Source organism: Rousettus aegyptiacus, unplaced genomic scaffold (genome assembly GCF_014176215.1).
Source record: "Rousettus aegyptiacus isolate mRouAeg1 unplaced genomic scaffold, mRouAeg1.p scaffold_m13_p_2, whole genome shotgun sequence".
NCBI lineage: Eukaryota > Metazoa > Chordata > Mammalia > Chiroptera > Pteropodidae > Rousettus > Rousettus aegyptiacus.
The window spans coordinates 167,943,032-167,951,034 of record NW_023416295.1 but is presented as its reverse complement, the minus strand read 5'-3'; positions in this window follow the sequence as shown (position 1 = coordinate 167,951,034).

Here is an 8,003-nt window from a genome sequence, read left to right as displayed (position 1 = left end):
TTGGCTTCCAGTTGTCAGATGAGGAAACTGAGGCCTGAGCCTAAGGTCATCATCACTATTTGTCAAGGGAAAGGGGCTCTGCAATATCATTCTTCTCAGTCAGGTGAGCTGTCATGAATTTCTAGAACTGGAAGGGATATGTGATCGTTTAGGCCACTGGTTGCAAATACCTGTCCTAAGAGGGGCAGTGGTATCGTGGAACAAAAACCCATTCAGTTTTTCAGCCGAGAACTGAGAAGGAAACTCTGATAAATCGATCCGTTTTTCTAGAGGTTCGTTGTGCTTCTTAATGGATTTCCTGTGGGGGTGAGAAGTTTCAGTGGTCAAAGTCCGAGACACACTGGGTTTCACTGACTTCAATCTTTTGGTAGATCCTGGTGTTTTTTCCTGTGGATCTTCCCAGAAACGTTGCGATGTGATGGACTCCGTGATGCTCTGTGAGGGAGCCACAGCTAGTGAATTTCCCAAGCCAATTCACCCTAGAATACTCATCAAACACATATGAACATCTCAGAAACACAGATGTCCAGGGTTTCTAATTCGGGAAATACGTTACTAGATGTTTCTTTAGCCTTTCCAGCTCGAAGATTTCATCATTCTGGAGAGGAACCTTGTAGAGACAGAACATTTTCTCCTACTAAATCCACAAGAATAGGCCTGCTTTGCCCATGCCTGATGAAGGGAGCAGGTACGCTGATGGAGCTTTAAAGTTTTCCTCTTTTCCCATTGCCACGAGCGGCCATCTTTCTTTCTTGTCTTCTCTCCTTATTCCCCACCCCCAAGCAGGTTTTTAGTTTATGACCCCCTTCAAATAACATCTCTGGATTCTTGGGGAGATAAGAATCACCAGGTAATTGTTTGGGAGCTGTAAATGACTTAAATTGGTTAGGAGTCTAATTACCACGAAATGACTTTATTGCCTCCCGGTGATAACAGGCTGTACCCTTCCTCCCCTGTGGAGTACAGGTCCCCACCCCCAGGGGTCACACAGCGGTCAGGGCCCTGGCAGCTCTGGAAGAGGAGAGGCCCTCTTCTCCCAAACCCCCACACTCTAGCAGTGTCTGGGAGCAGCCTAAGCTGGTGGAGACCGCCTCCTCTTCCTCTGTCACTCCACTGGCTTCCTGGGGACCTAGGCAAGTCCCTGCTACTCCTTGAGTCTTCATACTTATCTACGAGTACTTCTTCTCTATCCTATATTGAATATTGGAGCCTAGTCCTATTTATTCTAGCTGTTCAAAGGTGTACTGTGGTGGTGGGGTACTGCGAGAGGAAGCATATACATAACTAGTCACAATGCAGAATTTATTCATTCATTTATCCATCTATTCTCCAATATTTATTGAGCATTTACCATAGCTAGACAATGTGCTAGAAAGGAAAATAAATAAGACGAGGAATATACACACACGCATATGTACACACACACACGCCATTTATACATTCATATTATGAAAAATAGATACAGTGGTTAAAAGTTTTGGCATCGGGGAAACCTTAGTTCAAAATAGACCTCTGCTGGGTGACACTGAGTAAGTTGATCTCCCTCTGACACTTACCTAGGTCATAGGATTGGTGCAAGAATTAAAGCATGTGGCACATCGTAGGCCTTCAATACTTAGGGCCCTGGTGATCATAATAAAGGCATACAGTCTTGTGGGAGTGAAGAGGAGGAATCGTTATAAAAGGTAATATATAATTTATCTTTGAGATCTATCTGTAAAGATAAGCTCTTTATAAAAAAATCAAGTCACATGCCTCTAACAGCCACCAGTATATTCTAAGCAATTATGAGATGTTATTATTCAAAGGGGAGATGAAGGGCAGTGGGAGGTGGAGGGAAGCCTTTGAGTTGGGCCTTGAAGCATGAGTGGAATTCCAGTCCCTGGGGAGAGGGGAGGACATTCCTAGCCAAGGAAAGTGCAGGGCAAAGGGCGTGACATAGAACATCACATGATTCAGTGTGGTTGGAATGGAGGGCTCTTGGAGGGCTACGGAGAAGAGGAGGCTGGAGAAGTGGGGGGAGAGGGGACCTTTGGAAAACCTTGCGTGTCAGGCCTTTCTTGGCTTGTCTTCTTATAATTATCTTCCTAAACTCGTCTTCCTAGAGTTGTCTTCCTATAACTTCCGTATTGGTCCCAGTATTGATTGTCCTCTGGGGCTGCACAGAACAAGTCTTTCCTCCTAACTTCAGATGAGCCCTTCAGACATTTGCACGCAGGGTCAGAGGGAGTCCCTCATTTGCATCCCAAACATCTCTGATTCTTTCATGCCACCCTCAGGAGACCTGGTTTTGAGACCCTGTGCCTTCCAGATCATTTTTTTTTTCTGTTCTGTTCTGTTCTTTCTTTCTTTTTCTTTTTTTATAGAATGAATGACTTCTGAATTAAAATTTCTTTATTATGGAAATTTTCGAGCACATACATAACTAGAGAGGATGGCTTATGAACTCCCACATGCCCATCAACGCATCCCAACAACTGGTAACACTTTGCCAGTCCTGTTTTCTTTATTCCCTACTCCCTTCTTTTGTTTGTGTGTTTTGTTTGCTGGAGTATTTTAAAGCAAATCCCAAACATTACACCCTTTCATCTATACAATTTTAATATGCATCTCTAATAAAAAGGGACATTAAAAAACGAGGCCACGTGATTTTTGACAATTAGTGCAATTAACAGAGTTTCAATATTCCTATGATTCAGTCCATATTCAGAGTTCTTTGATGGCATCCAAGAACTTTTTTGTGTGGTTATTAAAAAAATCAGGTCTAAAAAGATTCATATATTGCATTGTTTATTCTACCTCCCAAGTTTTTTTATTCTGTAATGGTTCCTCCCCCATTTTTTCCGTGCCATAGATTTGTGGGAGGAACAGAATCATTTGTTCTGTCGACTGTCTCATATTCTAAATATGGCTGATCGCTTCTGCATGGTATTGAATTTGTTCTTCCATCCTCTGAACTTCCTGTAAATAGGTAGTTGAGTCTAGAGCATGACTGGAATCAAGTTCAAGTTTTTAGGCAAGAACGATTCACAGACGGTGCCGTGGGCTTCTCTCGGCCACAGGTCAGGATTCGTACAGTGGCAAACCATTCCACTTTTAAGGAGATGAAGGCTGATGGGGGCTCAGTTTGTGTCAGCCCGATTACTCCACAGGTCATCATTCTGGACAGAGTCCAGTTAGTCTACACTTCTCTCTTAAGAGGAAGCACCAAGAAGGGAATGCACCACTCCAGCTGGGGTTGGACTAGAGGAATATCACCTTCCTCAATCTATACCTAAAGCTTCTAGTTATGCAGCTCAAGGCTCCATTTGGGGGCTGCAGGGCACTGCTAACTCCCACCGAGCTCACCTTTGAAAAATGCCTGAGGCGTTTTCTCGTGGACTGTTGCTAAGGCACCCCTTTTTCTTCATGAACTCTCCTGGTTGGTTTTCTGGTCCCCAATGAACCCTATATTTATTTATATTGTATGTAATATAAATATATAATATATGTATAGAAATATTTTACACATAACATAAAATTTATATATAAATATGTTACGTATTATATATATAATGTATATTTATATTATTCAAAGTGAAGTTTCGTCTTGTTGCGGTCAACTCTTCAAAGGTTCATCGCACCTGTGATTTTGCAATTGTGGGAAGGAGTTTGAGAGAAGGGACTGCCAAGAGCCTTGATTTTAGTTCCTTTACTTTACAGATGATGAAAGTAAAGCACAGAGAAATCTCTTTTTTTGAATTAAGTTGCTCAAGGTCAATGCACCAGGGAGTAGACAGCCAGTGGTGACTCTGGTGAACCACACTTCGGAGTCTTCACTAGATTATGTAGCCCCCTCCCACCCGGGCCCTGGGTGTGGCCATGTGACTTTCTTTGACCAATGAGATGTAAGCAAGCAATGTTGGCGGAGGCTTCATTGGCACTTAGGTCTACTGGCGCTCGTCTTCTTGGAGCCCTCACTCTAGGAGTGCCCTCGAGTCTTCTGCTTTGTGCTCTTAGAATCCTGTGACCCTATGTGAGAAAGCCTAGGGAGAGACATGAGGCCCAGACACTCTGTTACAGGCTAACAGCCCGCCAAAGCCAGTGGTCGAATGAGGCCACCCTAGATCACATGGCAGCCATCAACCGACCAGTAGGCCACAGACACACTTGCAAACCCAGCTGAGATTAGCTAGGTCAGCCCAAACCGGATGAAGAATTCAGTCAAATTAGAGTTGTGCACCAAAAAAAAAAAAAAAAAATCGTTTCAAACAACTAGCTGTTGCTAATGTATGCAGAATTCATTAGCATATTAATGTGTTTTTACATATAAAGATATCTTTATCTTCTTCTTACTCAACTGACATCATAATACTGTTCTGCCACTTGCTTTTTCCATTTAATGACATGTCTAATGACAATTTCCCATGAGGTACATTTCAATTTCTCTCATTACTTTTAACAGCTGGATGAATACACCATAATTGGCTCAACCAGCGTCCTATTTAGGTGGCTTCCAGTTGTGGCTGTTGTGACAGCCTTGGTGAACATTCTTATATACGGTATTTATATACGTGGATATTTATCAGATAAGTTCTTGCAAATACAACTACTGGGTCAAAGAGATTTGCACTTAGAATGCTAATGGTTATCGAGCTATCTTTCAAAATAACTTACTAATTCATACTTCCTTACATAGAAGAGTGACTATTTCAACAACTCCTCAATAATACAGAAATATTTGCCAATCTGCAAAGTAAAAAAAGGGTATTTCATTGTTTTATTTATATTTTAAAATTATGGATGAGGTTGAGAATATTTTCATATGTTTAGTAACCATTTGTATGCTTTTCTTGTGAATCTCTAATTTCTGCTCTTTGTTCATTTTCTATGGCTTGTTTAGCCTTTTAAAAAATTGAACTGCCAAAGGTCAATGGATATTAAAGAAATGTTATTGTACTTCTAAACACTTTCTAGCTACACTTTTAAACTTGAGTTCTAGAGGAGTTAGAAAAGCAGTAAATAATAATTTCCTAAATTCATAGTGTTTGACAAATACAAAACACTATACCTGTATCATAATCTCACAACTCATAATATAATCTCATAACTAATTTCTCAGACAGGTCTTGTGATCCCCTCTAAAGATGTCAAAACCGAGAGTCAGAGGGATTAGTAACTTTAGGTCAGGAAAAACTGTGGAAGACTTCCAAAGGGGCATAAAAAATTGCCATGTGCTCCGTCTAACTAGCTCTGCACCTTTTATTGTCTTTGAGCTATTTTTCAACTCTTTAAGTTGTAGGAAAATGGTAATAATACAAATGATTCCTGTCCATAGAAATGCAAATGAATTGTGTGGAGATGCAGTTGATTGTTCTTTTATGGCCTTGGCTGCTTTTTGTCTCTATTGGTAATTCATCTCGGCATTCCTGCTTGCCTAGTTCTGTGTCTGTCCTTTGAATTCTCCTTGGAACTGTTACGATGCCTTATTGGTTCCCTCATTAATTAGCGAGTTAAATGATTTTATCTTTAAAAAACAATCTTTTGGCTTCTCTCAAGTCTCTAGTCCACGCGTCTACAATATGAACCTGCTAAGATCTGACTCAGGTGTGTTTGACAGGGATTCTTTATTGTTATTATTTTAGGCCACAGAGCTCTTTGAAAAGCTGATGAAAACAATGAATCCTTTCCCTGAGAAAAATAAACACACAAACAGACACATACACGATGTTGCACATTCTTTCTGAGTGTTCCTTGACTTACCGAAGGCTTGTTTAAGAGTTCCTGGGATAGAGTCTGGGATCAGAATAGCTGCTCACGTTCAGAAAGAGGAAGGTAGAAGGGAGATTTGGGAAAAGGACTTTTCCCCTAACACTTGTTGAGTGCTTGTCATGTGCCAGAATGTACTAACTCATTTAATTGTCACAGAAACTTAGGACACAAGGAACTGTTGCTGTGTGGTGAACATGTACACAGAGGGGACATGTCATTTGGCCAAGGTCACACTGCCGGCAAGAGTTTTAAAGTGATTCCTTTGCCCTACAGATATATGGTAAAGGGAATAAAACAGTTTTTGGGTGGTGGGGAATAAATCCCTAGAGAGGAAGAAGTCCCCACCCCCCCAATCAACTTTTATATCTGTACCGAAGCAGATGTTCTGGTCACAGTTACCTCTTCTGGCTGTCCAAACCCTGTTCCTAGAAGATTCTGGGGCAAGGAGGGTATGTGACCGGGACAAGAGATGGGGACTGTGGTGGTTAATTTTACGTGTCAATTTGCTTGGGCCACATGTTACCTAGAAAATTGATTAAATATTCATATAGATGTGTGTTCTATGGAGTTTCTAGATGAGATTAACATTTAAATTGAGAGACTGAGGTAAGCAGATGGTCCTCCCCAGTATGGGTGTGAGGCCTGAATAGAACAAAGAGGCGGGGGAAGGGAGGATTTGCTCTCTCTGCCCGACTGTCTTTGATTGGGACATCAGTCTTCCGTCCTTGGACTCAAGTGGGGACTGATACTCTCCTGGGTCTCCAGCTTGACAACTGCAGGTCATGGAATTTCTCAGCATCCATAAATCTTAAGAACCGATTCTTTATAAAAATATCTACCTATGTATCTATGTACTTATCTATTTATATATGTATGTATGTAACTATGTATGTACATATAATCTGTCTGTCTATAAAATATCTCTTCTCCTATTGGTTCTGTTTCTGCGGGGAACCCACACTCACACGGGCACCCGAGCAGAGTGGACCCGTGCCTCTCCATTCCGCTTGGAGGTCTGGAGATTGACAGTCTCACCCACGGCTTTCATATCACCAGGACTAGAGAAATGGCTGTGAGAGGTCTCCAAAGAGAGCCCGCTGTCTGGCCTCGGGCAGCCGCAGCCCCGGAGGGGTGTGCGGGGGCTGTCCGCTTTTCTTCCTGTTCACGAGAGACGATCCGGGAGGCAGAGAGAGCAAGTGGGGGCCTTCACATCTGGAGTGGGAGGGCCGCAGCAGAGGATGTAGAGTGAGCCCCTCCTCCGTAGGGCACTGGAATGAGGTGGGGTGGAGGGGTCACACCCATGGCCAGACCAGCTGAGGCACAGGCTGCGGATGCCAGCAGGGGCTGAGAAAGACACAAGCTGGGAAGTGGTCACCCCTCCCTTGACAGGCCAGACTGGCATTTATATAAACTCTTTCCCAGCCCCACCCTCAACCTTGAAAAGACCCCTGTAGGCAAAAGGGGGTCAGAGAGGGACAGTCTCAAATGTGACTGAGCTTAAACCGGAGTGTTTGAGCGATCTGTGGCATAGAAGTTACTGGAATAAATTTTCTGCCAATAACATAGAAATCCAGTTATAGCGAAGTGATAAAAGTTACATTTTGCACGTTTGAGTTTAGGGCCAAGAAAGAGGTACCTGTTACCCGAGTCAGTGAGTTAGGCGCTTCGGTCTTGGTTTATTAACTGACTTTCTCGCCCCTAGCCTTCTCCTTCCATCCTGAGTCTGCTGGAGACTAGGTGTCAGCGGTTAAGTTCAGGGCTCTGGGCAGCCTGGCACTCTAAGTGTGCAGAGCACATTCACACTCAGTGGGCTGCAGACTGTGGTCCTGGGATTTCGCATGCCCTGAAGGCAGAGCTCGCATTGCTGCCTCCAATTTACAGAGGAGAAAGCTGAGGCCCAGAGAGAATAAATGGCAAGTTCATACGGCAAGTTAGAGAGAGCCGAAGACGAAGACCCATGCTTCCCGATTCCCGTTTGGACCCCTGGGTGGGTCGGGGATCCAGGCGGATTGCAGAGGTTCTGAGATGTGGGGCAGAATCCTAGAATTTCTGGGACCGCACGTAGAGGCCCTGTGCTTTCCCAGCAGGGTGCATCTCAGTGATACTCATGCAGAAGGGATGTTCAGAGGGTCCCCTCCCTGTGAGCAGGAGAGACTTATGCCAGGCTGGGACCCAAAGCAGCCACTCTCCTGGCGGAGTTTGGGACAGTGACATCACTCCGTGATGGCCTCAGACCTGAGGCTTCGCAAAGC